Source organism: Podarcis bocagei, assembly GCF_964188305.1.
Source record: "Podarcis bocagei genome assembly, chromosome: 8".
NCBI lineage: Eukaryota > Metazoa > Chordata > Lepidosauria > Squamata > Lacertidae > Podarcis > Podarcis bocagei.
Window position 1 is genome coordinate 52787420 of NC_138133.1, and position 14550 is coordinate 52801969.

The following is a 14550-nucleotide window of genomic DNA, read 5'->3' on the forward strand; positions in this document are numbered from 1 at the left end:
TTGTTCTGTCTTATGGTGATGGTATTGTATATGTTTGTTGGTTTGTTTTGTGTTAAAAAATGCAATAAATAATTATATTAAAAAAAATAGAATCACAATAAGAATACAATTGCATGCCAAGATCCTGTGATCCACAGTTCCCTAGTGGATAATAAACACATGGACATGAGTATTTGGGTTTATGGGTACAAATAGGCCACAACTTTATTGGTTACAAATGTGAGTGGTGTGGCTTAGGCACTGAAGCCAGGCTATATTTCAACTCCTGCTCATCTGCAGGGTTTCCATCTAAGGGTAAACCACCAATAGGGGGAGCCCTGTGACTTGCATCAAATAGGGGTACCCCAAGGGGTCCCCCTCAGAATCATGGCATGACCCTAGCTCACGTCTGGGCATTGGACAGAATCCACACCCCCAGATCCCTTTAACTGGATATCCTTAATAAGGAGGGGTAGGCGGAGGCTACAACCTCCCCTCCATCCAAACAAAGGCTTGCCCAATGCCTAACCTCACAAAGTTGTGATGATTGCCACAAGGTTGGTGAAAACCAAATGGCTGGTGCCAATTTGCCAAATGGGAAAATTCCTATCCAGCCCCAACAATATGGCAACCAAAATTTGTCCATAGCAAGGTTGTGTCGTTGCACAGCATAAAAAAGAGGGTGGGTGGGTAGGGAGATCCGGCAAAGGGTGCGAGAGGAGGTCTCCCTGGCCATGCAGCAGTTTAAATTTCCCATGGCCACACCTCCTGCCGGTGCTGATTGGTTCGTAGGGTCACCCCTTGGCACGGCTCCACCCAGCGCAAACAACATGGCTCAGACAGCAACAAGGACAAAGTCAAGCTCTGCCCCCCCCCCCCGCTGGATCACTGCAGGGGCCCCGATGCCTGGCTACAATGTCGCCACCAGAAATGGTGAGCGGACTTCCGTATACAAAACAACCAAGGGGATTTAAATCATATGCTTATAGTGTATCACTAAGAACACATTTGGAAGCTGTTTCAGTTTTATGCTCCTTATACATATTCTTGGTTTATTTATTTCAATCTAAGAGTCTAGAGTGCAGGTGTTATTCAGTGTTTCCTCAGATACAGTACTATCATTCTTTACTAAAACCTATTGCTACCCTTCCCAGTTTGGTGTCATCTGCAAATTTGATGAACATCCCCTCAATTCCTTCATCCAAGTCATTTGTAAAGATGTTGAACAACAATTGGCCCAGGACAAAACCCTGCAGCACCTCACTGGTCACATTTTTCTAGGATGATGAGGAACCATTAGTGAGCACTCTTTGGGTTGGGTCAGTCAAGTTGACACAAATCCACCTAACAGTTACCTCATCCAGCACACATATTACCAGCTTCTCCACAAGAATATCATGGAGGATTTTGTCAAAAGCCTTACTGAAAACAACTTACTGAAAACAACTTACTGAAACTCCCTAGGGTTTCAGACTGGGATCTCTCCTAGCCCTACCTGTATTGAACTTGTGACTCTCTGCAGGCAAAACAGAGATGCTAGCACTGAGCCAGAGTTCTTCCTCGAAGTCAACATCCATACGTCAACATCCAGAAGTTATCACCATGCATATTGATTAGCTACTCCATTCAAATGTCAACACTGTGCAATACCGGGGCCAGGGGGCAGAGAGAGATGGATGTGATTATTGGGTTGGGGTAGTAGACATGAACCTCAGTTACAAGAGAAGGAGAAAAATGAAATATGAAGTTCTCTCTCTGCCTGGCCTTAGAAAACTCCTCCAGAAATGCCAATCTTGTTGAGTTCAGCTGATTTTACCGTCATCTTTTAGAGCTCTAAATTTTAGCATTATGAATGTGCATTTATTGCACTGAGGACAACACATTTCAGCTTATAAAACACAAACCAGAGGTAGTCTTTCTGGAACAGTTGTAGAGACAGACTTTTATGTGTGAGTGAAGCTTCAGTAAGTTATGCTTCAGCAGAGCTAAGTGAAAGAAATAAAGGTTTCTGTGTGTGACAAAGGTACAAAGAGAAGAGACTTGGGGAAAGAAAAGCATGAGTTGGTCTCTGAGTTTGAAAAATAAGCTTATTCAATGAATGGTGGATCAGATAAAATACATTTATATATGCAAACTCTGAAGTATGCAATGATTACCTTTCCCTTTAACACTTGGTTTAAAAGTAGACCAAGATTTGGGAAAAAGCCCTGAAGCTTTAAAACAACTTTTCCTTACATGTGTAGTTAATAAAAGCCATGAAGATACAGAACACAAAGGTAGAGTTGAAAAGTTTTACACATTTTCCTGAATCCAGCATCTCATCGCATTTTGATATTTGTTCTGGAGCTTTTTAGTTCTCCTATGGACAGTTTAGACAAATAAATCCCCTTAAATTTTATTTACTGACTGCTGTACTTGAATCCTGAACTTTCACTCCCAAAGGACCACCTCTACCACCAAAGTTGCTATTTTAAAGTGAGTTAAAAGAGAAAATTATGAAATATCCAGCAATTTCTTAAAAAAAAATCACCCAAGAACAGCAGCATTATAGCAAAAAAATGAAATATCAAAGATCCTGCAGGAGACAGTATCACCATCTGAAAACCAGGTTGCCTATGTTTACCAGTCAATGCACTTCTAAAATGTAATAAAATTTAATCTCAGCTAAAGGGACAGTTTCTTTACACATTACTAAGTCTACTACTTGATGCTTCGCTGTGACAACAGATGTCTGTTACAGATGGAAATTTACAGGAACTTTTCATGTCTTGCCTCCATCACTCTATGAATGCCACCCACCCACAGCTGCTTGGAATGTAGGCAGGGGCATGGAAACTCGACACCATGCATGTGCAGTAAAGACAACTTTGGGCACACACATGGGAGGAGGACGTTTACAATATGTGTTTCAATGGTACTGGTTGATTTTGTGTGTCAGGCAACTTGCCAGTTTTCTCTCATCTGCAGACTCCATGAAACTATAATCCCATGCAATCACAGTCCAACCTACTTATGATTTTGTTTCATTTTAAAGCCGTATCTCCTGCCATTACACTCCTCTCTTTGCACCAAAGTAAATACTCAAGGACTACAATTAGGGGTTGAGTTCAGCCTGTAGCCACACCCCATCTATTTCTGAAAATACCTCCAGAAGCAACAGGTGATCATAGAGTACTTCAGACACCACCACAGATCCACTTTCCAAAATATATGGTCAGGAGTAGCCTAAGAGTGAAACTATTTCCCCTTGAGGTCTCATTTAGAAAGGGATTGTTTCAAGAGAGTTTCCCTGGTTATCTTAATAAGGCAATGACTAATTGAAAGCTGGAAAATGCAACTTCCTTACACAAAAAGCAAATATAAAATTGTAAGAGCCAAAGTACGGCAATACTTTTATTATGTCAAACAAAATGTCACAAAAGAGTGGCCAAGAATTCAAAAGCTTGCTCATTATTTTGTGACATTTTGGTTAGCCTAATAAAGGTATTGCTCTACTATGGATTTAAAAAAATTCCTTATATAGCTCATTTCAGGCTTTGGGGACAGGATTATGAGCTTGAAGAACAAGATACCTTCTTTCTTTCTTTCTTTCTTTCTTTCTTTCTTTCTTTCTTTCTTTCCTTCCTTCCTTCCTTCCTTCCTTCCTTCCTTCCTTCCTTCCTTCTTTCTTTCTTTCTTTCTTTCTTATTTGAACATATTAGATTTGCAACTCATGGACCAAGAGTTTACTGGGTACCATTGATTAATCCTATCTTATCTTTCTTTCCTACAGAATAAGAGTGACCTACCTTTACTGTTGTAAGTGTACATAAGATATAAGGCCCAGAACTTACTACTTATGTGGAACTTTTGTGTGTATGCCAGAGCTCTGCCCAAAACTTTGTATGAACTGTGCTATAAATAACAGGTAGCAACCTTTCTTGCATGCACAATGTGTGTGTTACAGGCAACCACAAACAGAAACAAACTGTGCTTTAAAAAAATGTTGCCTGTGGCATCAACTTCATGGTGAGGATATGGTCTGAAGGAACATGAAGCTACCACCTTGCTGCAGGTTTGGGTCTGGTCAGTGCCTGGATGGCTGACTGCCTGCGAACCCCATAAATACTACCTTGGATTCCATGATAGCAGAAAGGTGAGATACAGGTGTAAGAAAAATAAAATCACCATTGAGGTCAATGGGACTTACTCCCAGGTAAGTGGCTCTATGATTATAGCCTGATGACAACGTCCATTTTAGTGGGTGATCATGATATTTCTGTGCCTGAGTATTTGGTTTTGCTCTCCACACCCGTAAACCCATCCTCACAAACACAGCCTTTTAAAATAGTTTCTATTAACTTGGTACACAATCGTCTTGATTTCTTAGATGATCATTTGTGATTACCACATGAAAGACAAACAGTTCAAATAACTCTATGAAGGGGGGAAGGGAGCCTTGGTTTCCTGTGTTTCAACAGATGTCGTACTTAATTGGTTGCAAAATAAACCAGAGCTACATTCAGTCAGTTTCCCTTGTTTCAGCTGCACAGACACTTTCAAACATGTGCATTCACCTCCTGTTTCTCTGTAAACGGGGGTGTGGTGCAAGAATCAAACTTTCCAAAAGGTGCAAATCGATACGCATGCTGCATATATCCCTTTTATGTATTACTGATTAAACAGAAGGCAAAGTTTCAGCTTATGATACAGTGAGAATTCTAACAAAACAGGTCGAAAGTATGGCAACATTATGTTGGGATTAATTGAATATGGAACAGTATTTTAATATCAAACAGCACTTTTAATGTACTCCAAATTTTACACTTGCAAATTTCAGTCACTTCACTACCTCACCCACCCCTCAACGTTTCTCCATGTTTCAGGATATTCAGATAAAAATAATAATTCCAGTATCATTCAAGTTTGATCACCCACAAACTCTCTGTTGCCTTCCCAGCAGAAGCCAGAGTGGATGACCCCTGACAAACAAAGGCAAGTGGCCAGCATGACACAAATATGTGGACAGTTAAGGGAGGCCAGAGGGAATGTTGATGAGGTGCTACATTTTGTGTATTGCCAAGTCCAGTCTACAGAAGAAAAGTAATGGCCTCTGATCTTCATGGTGAAAGGCAGGTATTAGGACAAAATGTACAACCTATTCTCCCCATAAGAAACAGAAGCATTGTTATTCTAAGAGCATCATCATCATCATCGTCACAATTATTCAAAGAACTTCACTATAAGGTGAATAATGTTGCAGATAGAAGACTGAGACCGAATTTTTCACTAAAGACATTTATCGAATTCATGGTAAGATCCAAACCTGGGACTTTTCAGTTGAAGCTGAGTATTTTAGCTGCTTTGTGGTACCAGTTCTCCAAATAAAATGTGCTTCAAATACAGGCAAGGTCAAATGTGTTTCAATCACCTGTGACAACTAAACTGAGCAATATTTGTTCTTTTAGTTTAAAAATGGAACCATGGTCCCAAGAGTGAGAGAAAAGAGCTTTAATCCCTAGCAAAAATTCAAATTCCCCAACTGCATGATAGAATAATCTGTTCCTGGAGATAGAATTTTAAAAAACCAAAAACACAATACTTTGGGAGGGGTAGATACTTTCTTTATGCTTAGGCCCAGGTTCTCTAACACAGAGGGATTTTTAACAAATCTGACTTTCGGCAGATGACCTCTCTTGTTTGTTCATATGTGTTTTCCAAAATATAAAAGTGAAATAGAGTCCCAAGGGCACTGTACTTGAAAGGTTATGAGAGTTAGAGATTTTAACCATGCCTGCCAAATCAGCAGATGGCTTGTGATTATAATTATATGCATCAATAAAACGAATAATCTTACAAAATTTGAATTTCTACTAAAGTAAGGGATTTAATAAGCAGATGCAACAGAATGCGTTTTCTTTAACCCTTTTCGCTGAGAGCGATGGTTCACATACAGAGCAGCTAAAGCTCTGCTCAAATAAGTTGACCACAAACTTAAACATTATGCACTTTTCCTCTTTAGCAAGGGTGATCTTTTACTGAATATGTATTTTGATCGTACTCAGTCAATAATTCATCTAGTCTACTTTATGATGTTTGCTTCTTATCATAGTGGAAATGTCATTTGTACAAAAGACATGATTAGCTGGACAAAATCTGGTAAAAATGGCATATTCGAATGATCACTTGATTGTTGCTCTGGAATTTCATCCAGCAAAATTTGTATAGCTTCTAGTATCTTGTCGTCTGTATTGGATGGTAATTTTTGTCTGTTTTTGAAAACATGATATTATTACTATCATTTATTTATGAAAAATTAATTGTTAAACCGTTCCTTTTTGACATATTTATTACATGTCCTGATAGAGAAATATGTATGTTTTCTGGAATTATTCTGATGTTAATATGAAACGTAGATGGGTAACAAGAACCTAGCATTCATACTTATATTAAATTCTGGATGCTCAGATTTGTAGTGTTTAGTGATACATCTTATAGGTATCATATAAGAAGCTGCAGTTCTATCCACACATTCTTTAGGAAAGCCTCATTTAAACTCAGTGGGTCTTACTTCTAAGGAAATGTGTTTAGGATCTGGTTGCAAGAGACAAATGCAAAAGACCACATTATGTTTAAATTGCTTGGCTATTTTTACAAGCACAAAATACATAATTTGGAAAAAGGGCAATTTTGTTTGCAAATGGATTTATATCTTCATACTATAATTAAGGGACAAGAAAATGTCACTGAAGTACAATTTTGTTCAGCACTCTGAAAACATAGTCTCCTTCGGGGAGGAAAGTCTCATTTAAATGTTAGATTGTATTTGGACATTGTAAATATCTGTTTGGGTCTATAAATGCACTTTTTGATAATGCAAACTATTTCATTTAATATCACATATCTGATGCTGGCAGGGCAAATAATTCTTTGATCGCTTTTAAAGTGGCTTGTGGGGGTTGGGGGACCCTGAGAATCAACAGAGCTAGTACTCTGTATCATGTCAATTGACCTGATAGTCCATAACAGTGCCTTTGGAGCTATTACTGTTTTGTCGTGCCGCTCCAACTGCTTTATAGGTATCCTGATAACAGTAGGTAGAGATGGGATGTCTGTTCTATATAGGTGATTGCTATATGGTAATACATTTCCTGTTGCTTCATGAAAAAAGTAGGAAATAAAGTTTTAACTGGAGTAAACTTTCAAAGACAAAACTTTTTTGGTTCATCAATGACACTGTGGGGAACTTTCACATGGTCTCAAATGAAAGTATATTTTAGAAATACGTCTCTGATTGAAAAAAATTGGTTGTATTTTTTTAATTTGTTGGCCTACAAGAGCAAAACCAAGAGCTAATGAAAAGATGACAAAAAGTTAACTTTGAGAACAAGCTTTTGCCATAGCTAAAGATCTTGCTTTTTAGTTGTTTCAAAAGTTCGTTGTCCAAAAGTAACTTAGAGCATAGAAATATGGGTAGCTGCTCTATACAGGTTCAAGTAGTTTTCTCATTTTCTTAGCCTGGTCTAGTATGACAAGCTCCAGCTCTCCAGGGTCTGAGGCAAAGGTCTTCACCATCACCATCTCCCTGGACATGACAAGATGCATTTTATTTTCATTTTGGCTGAGAGTTGTAAGGTTATATTTTACAACCACAAAATATTTTTTGTTAAAGTTCTTCAAGTTCAGTGCAGTTGATTAGACTCTTAAAACCCGGCACTACTTTTTGGGTTTTTAATGCAATCAGCAAATGCTGTTTATAAACATGGAGGGACAGGATCGTCTGTATTTGAAGCCACTCTTCATTTACACCATCAGATGCCAACCTGGAGATTTAGATTGCAACTTGCTGACCTTATGATTTGCTACATTGCATGTCACTAAACTACACTAGTGTGCCAGCCTGTTGGTAATTGTCATGAAAAAGATTGTTTTGGAGAAAATTATGAAGCACTTGTCAGCTTCAGGCTTCTGAAATTAAAATAGCAAAAATCTCAGTGTTGGGGGGGGGGAATGACCCAAGAAAGCAAACTCACAGAGTTAGGAAATAAAAATATACACTGATGTGAGCTGGCACTGCTGAGTTGTCTTAGCCATGGTGGGGCATCTTCCTGCCACAGTAGTTTTTGAGCACTATGCCTTGTCCCAGATGAAAAGTGATAAAATGATGGCCGGTCTTAAAACTCATGCGGGAACGGTTTTCTGTTTATCTGTCTTTGGGAAGCGGACATACTATTGGGGTGGGGAAGTGATGATCTTATGGAAATCATTAGACTTTTAAATTGTTATCGTAAGGATCTGGTGTGTACGATTTTTCTAGATGCAGATTGTATGTACAATACTTATGAAAGCATGACAAGAAGTTTAACCAACACATGACCATGAAAAGCGACTGGGTAACTTACAGGTGCCTAAACTTAACTAATGTAAACACCATTGTTTAAAAGTGCCTACAATGCAAAAGCAATACAGTAAGAACCACTTGATGATTCTATGAAAATTCCTAATGAAAAAAGATTACATCTATAGGTAAGAACATCACCTTGCAGAGAAAATTGAATTACGCATTAATGTTAATTACGAAAGTTCAAAATAAAACTCTAGCTGATACTTCATGTTCTGTAGTGAATTTAGTATTGCTTACTAGATACTTTTACTTTCTCAAGATAGCTGTTACTAAATAAAATAAACAGTTGTATTCCATGTTTTAGGGAATTAAACAAACATATATGTTACTGGGATACACACTTCCAAGAACATATGGTAAAATCATAATTATCAAGTGTTCACACACTTCTCATTCAGCTGTCCAAGCAGAAAAAATTGAAGGTGTAAAGCACAGTTGCAGATGAACAACCTGGTACTAGCCATGTACAGATTGCTAATCGTGCTATTACCACTGTTTACAATTTAACTTTTAAAATGTTCTTTAGAGAATATAAACTTACAGCAACTGGTTTGTAACAAATGTCACACACAAATTACACCTTTTGTGTGTGTTCTGTTATCTATGTCAAAATTATTGTTAACTTCACTGTAGTCTGGTTTGCAGTTTTAGGTTACAATGCCCAGTACCTGTAAATATTTGCAGGTAAGTTTGGCTGAAATGAGTGACCAAGTAAATGCATTACAATTTAGGAAACCTTTGCTGAGTGAGAAAAGTTTGCATAAATAATCTGATTATTCTGACTTAGTTTTATAAATCACATGAGCGATTTTTGTTTTCCAAAATGTAGTAGCTTCTAAATTATGAAAGGAAGATTGTGGGACATGATAATGCAAAAACAACACTCTGGTCTGTATATTTTAACATGTTTATCAAAGGAAAATATATTATCTGATTATCACTGTTATCAACATATTTCAGCAACTTTAGAAGAAAATATGGGATTCACCTGAAATATTTTGTAAGTATAACTTGCCACATAATACCCTCCCTGACACTTGTAACTACATGTGGAAGTAAAAGTAGCAGAAAATATCTTAAGGTGCATAAGCAAGACTTCATTGCAACTTCGTGTTGCCATTTTTTTCCCAGAATAAAAAAAGAGAAGTGTATGAAAGGGATTCTTTGATCTGCTAAACTCAGTCATCACTAATGTACATAAACATCACATAAATAGGCAACCACAGCTATTTTCCTCTGTATGTATTTTTTTAAGACCAAAACAAAAACAAAACAGCTACTGGTGTTATGCTTGCAATCAATACATCTTCACATCTTTATTTTCAGCAAAAGCAAGTGGGCAACTGAGAGCAAAATACATCATGATTTAATACTGTGTCTGAACATCCAAAATGATAAAAAGCTTCATTTTGGTACACATCATTCTAAATGTCATGCCATTTATTCAAGGGAACAAGCAGCTGAGAAGGAGGTTGAAATCTGAAATTAATACACAGTTATTTCTATATTGTATCTTTAAAAGATTTTGGTCCTCTAAAAAGCTAGGAAAAGAGTGGATTCTTGTAAAGTTGGTGATAGTGCTTACTGTATTCAGATCTGTCAAAGAATGCATTTCTTCCCACAGCATCCTCTTAAGTCACAGCAACGTTAAGTTCACTGAGCATTCCATTCTGCTTTACTTTAGAAATTCAAAACTTTTGTAAAGATGACACACAGAGAAAAAGGCACTGATTCCACAGACACCCCCCGCCCCTGTTCGGAAGTGGCACAAAAGCAATCCCTTCATTATGACCTACTTGTCCAAAACGGACTTTCAAGCTATGGTTAGGCTAAGATTTGCTCTCCTTTCCCCCAGGGCATAATTGTCAGACTGACTTACCGTGTGCCTTTTAGCCTTTGTTCTGCCTCTCGCGCTGACATCAGGGAAGCAGTGATGTAGAATAAAGCAGGGGTGGGCTAGGTTAGTCCAGTGTTTGTGTCGTTGTGTGGTGTGCAGGGACACTCTGTGATACTCTAGTGAGCTGCTAAGCTTTTTTTGTAGGCTTTGTGTCATTTACTTAACGACCAATCTCATTAGCTGCCAGGGTACAATGGGCTGATGCATTTTCTATGTACATACTCTACACAGTGACCCTCAAGGTTGCCGAAGGTCTATTTAATCAGTCAGATGCTGAATATATTTGCAGTAAATCACACAAAAAAAATGAGACCACAGAGGTATCTCATGAGGCTTTAATGTTTCTTGGGAGTTTGTTGAATGAAAAAGGCAGCAGATTTAAATGCAAAAAAATGAGGAAGAATGAGATGGGACACTCTGTAAGGTTTGCACTAGTGACCTTTAATAATTGCAATAACTTTTGGAAACCCTGCATGTTCCTGCACTTTATTGTTATTTCCTCCATCCAGTTCATGCTTCAGTGTAACCACATTATCATCCTAAAATCCCTTTAAGAAACAGCAAAACAACAAGATGAGCAGCTTTTTCACAGGTTGGCAAAGGTGTATTTCCACCCCCACCTCCTGTCTTTCCAGGCAACCTCAGAGTTGGCATCTCTGTATTTCTACCCTCTCTTCAGTTACAAGGCATAAACCCTTTTAACTCCTATGAAAAATGAAAATGCTGAAAAGCCCTCTGAATGACGACAGCTGTCCATAAGTATCAGGGAGAGTTCTATTGTCCAACTTGTCCCTGGATAAAATGAATACTTTACAGCAGAGGCTGTTCAGCTTGGCTAAAGAGTATGGGGAGAAGGGGAGGAGGTCACTGGAGATTTCGCACACTAATTTAATCTGGGAAAAGGACAGGCACTGCATCTCACTTGAACAGACTGGCGGCAATCTGGGCTCTCACAGAACTATCTCCTTTTGCCTGTGCTCTATTTATTCCTTATCTCTGTTTACCAACCGCTAGGTCCCTTTCATTCACACCACGAGGCCGTTCTCCTACTATCAGTCAGCAGCTGACACTGTGGAAGAGCCTCAAAGGCAAAAAAAAAGGGATCAAAACTAAACCAAAGCTGTATAAACAATGCAGCAGTAGAAGTAAATGCATAAATCCTAATTCTTAACCCAACCCACAGGGTGCGAACAGAACCTTTATAGTAAATCCAAGAAACCCACCACAGTGAGCTATGGGCTACAGAGGGAACAGGGGAAAGCCAAATATCATTCATGAAATCATCATCTGAGGCAGAAACACTCGCAAATGCACACATTTTGCATGCTCAACCTGGTTTGTATTATAATTGCTTTAGCGACTAAACTTTGTCACTCAGTACATTCGTCAGCAACTAATGATCATCTCATTTGCTTATACTCATATGGTTAAAAAATAAGAAGGCTAAATAAAACCAGGCAATTCTTTATGGGAGCCCCCCCCCCCCAAGTTTGGATAACTTTTCATTCACTAGTGGATTTAAAAAATAGATATAAGGAAAGACAGGAAGATACATGCCAAGTTTTATATCTTTTTTCCTTTTTTAAATTTTATTAAATAGTTGTAATTCTTACTTAAATCAGTAAGTTTTATTAAAATGTCACTAGACTGTAATGTCTAACTCCTGCACAACTTTTTATAGTAGATAGGCGCAGATAAGAAAGAAGTCTCATTTTTTTAACCACAGTGAAAATTAGGGATACACTCACTCACTCACACTCTCTCTCACACACACACACACACCTTTTGCTAGCATTCTGGGTGAAAGCTGGTGTGAAAACTGACTTTTAAACTTGTATATTATATTAAGTCTTCATCCTGAATGCTAAAGGAAATTCATCACTTTGAATAGATAGGGATAACAGCTTATGTGTCTTACTGGCAGAATGAACCTAAGATGTGTTTCAGAGAGCAACAGCAGACTTTCAAAGTTATATAAAACAAAGTTACCAGACAAGGAAATGGAATATAAGCCTTAAGACACAAACTGCTAAGTTTAGAAAGAAAACTATACTCTTATAACTACAATTAATTCTTAAAAATGAAAATAGTGGTTCACATAATTCAAAACATGTTAGATACATTTTCAGGATTGTTGGAAAAATAGTGACAAAAATATTGCTCATTATCAAAGATGATCTATTATGCCAAATTTCAGTTCTGATTTCCACCTATATGCATTATGAGCAATGAAGTCTTTACTACTTGGATCCTTTTTTCCAAATGAATTAATGAATTAAATTTATCCTTTCACCAGCTGCTAGGCAGCAGATGGAACCATTTCTGAAGCCTTGTTGAATTCAATCCATAAAACTCATTTCCTAGGATTAGCAGTCCAAAGTTTCTTTTAATGTTTATATACCGCTTGGGATTTTAAATTTCACGATGCTAAACTTTCTGCTTAATAATTGTCATTCTCCCATCAATTCCGTAGGAAACAAACTTGAAAGAAACACTGTACTTTCTACCAAAACATAGTAGGTCACATAAGGACAAGATTACATTTCAGGAGCAATCAGGTAAAACAAAGTGGGGTTTTTTGTTGTTTACACTGTACTAGTACCATAGAAACCGTTTATTTTACAGTCAAACATTAATTTCAGCTAGATGCTTTATAGGTCGCAGTTCATTTTAGTCAGCTAATAGAAAAGCATCTTGTAGAACTTTCTTATGCCATATAGTCAGAGCTAGGGAACCAAACTCTTGACAGTCCCAAACTAATCCAAGGTGTCACGTCGTTTTAAAACTATGGTAAAATAATTTTGTCTACACACTCATAACTTTGTGAAATTTTGGATAGTTATGAGTGGTTTGTGCTTTTTCGCTCTTGATTACATAATAGGAACATTCATAATATGCTTTCAGTAAGTCCTTTTGCTAACCAAAGTAAAATTTAAGATTGTTTATGTTACTACAACTTCAAACATAACAAACAGTGGAGTGTAGCAAGTTTGTTCCATGAAAACCTTTTTAAAAATCATGTTTGAAAAAGCCACCATGGACAGCTCCATGCCTGTTCTTTTCTTACATCTATAACTAGTCTCCTTACCAACCATTCAAAGGCCAAATGATTTTAAATTGTATTTGTACTGAATTCCCCACCACCACCCCAGACTTTTCGCAACACTGAATTATAAAGTGTTGCAAAGTTTTAGTCCTTTGGCAATAACCAGAACAGGGGGAATCATCAGCACTATACTGAAATTGTAAAGCTAGATCTGTTTGAAAGGCCTTCAAATAGTTCTTTAGTAAATAAGAACTTTTTAAAAATCCCTGCTTGGCTGTTCTGTACACAAATGATTCCCACTAATTTGGCACAAGAAATCTATATTAATCTAATAATACAGTAAGCCAAGAAGGCCACATAGTAATAATTATCATTCAGTAATTGAATATTTAGGAGGAGGAGGAGGAGGAGAGAGAAAAAGATTGGTAATCTTAGCTTGCAGGCATGAAATTACTACAAAACAAAACTGATATTGTGTATGGAGGGGGACCATAAAAAGATCGGAAAGTAGAAGGCAGAGTCTAAATTTAGAAAGTTTCCATTCTAAACACGATCTATTCCTTAAAAATCTCTTCAGCAGGAAGGCAATTCAAATATCATAATAAAGGCATTCACACACAAAAAGCTGTAAACGTAGTCAATAACTTTCCAAAGCACACAGAGGAAACAAAGATGTGAAATTATGAGTGTACATATAGCTTGGTTTGTTAACAAAGAACTAGTTTCAAATGTGTATTTACATCTTAATAACTATAAGTTTAGTCCTTTATAGTACAGGATTAGTGAAAGAGTCCTGTGCCCTAATTATCTATTAGATGAAAAATCTACACACGCCTTGCAACTGAGAGTCTTTTTATTTACATATGTGGGAAGCCAAACATCTAAATGCTTTGTTAAAGACAAAAGAAAGTCAGAGAGACAAGGAGAGAGAGAGAGAGAGAGAGAGAGAGAGAGAGAGAGAGAGAGAGAGAGAGAGAGAGAGAGATTCGTAGACTTTTTCCAGCATCAGAATATTTTGCCATAATATCTTTTTTTCTTTCTCTCATTTCCTGTGACTATCATTTAACTTTCAGAAGATTTCACTGACTCAAAAGGTTATCATAATAAATACAATATTCCTTATTATTTTCAGAACTAGAACTCATTGCAACATATCCACATTTAAGGTGTTAGGACCAATATAGTAGTCTAAGTGAGGTACTTCTATGTTTTAAATTATGCTATCATTAAAAACTATTTCTATTT

The 14550-nt window shown here is 37.4% G+C and overlaps 1 protein-coding gene across 12 annotated transcripts in view; it reads right to left on the reverse strand.

Annotated features, from left to right (window-relative positions):
- ST18 (ST18 C2H2C-type zinc finger transcription factor) overlaps window positions 1-14550 on the reverse strand; it is a 214091-nt gene that overhangs the window by 123564 nt on the left and 75977 nt on the right. Inside the window, exon 1 of one of the 12 annotated variants that reach the window (XM_081204409.1) lies at window positions 10242-10353. The exons of 10 other annotated variants lie outside the window; for them this stretch is intronic. The gene's annotated coding sequence lies outside the window, so the exon portion shown is untranslated. Of the gene's footprint in view, window positions 1-10241; window positions 10354-14550 lie in introns of those variants that run through there. One more of the 12 variants, XM_081204415.1, reaches the window with a different exon arrangement.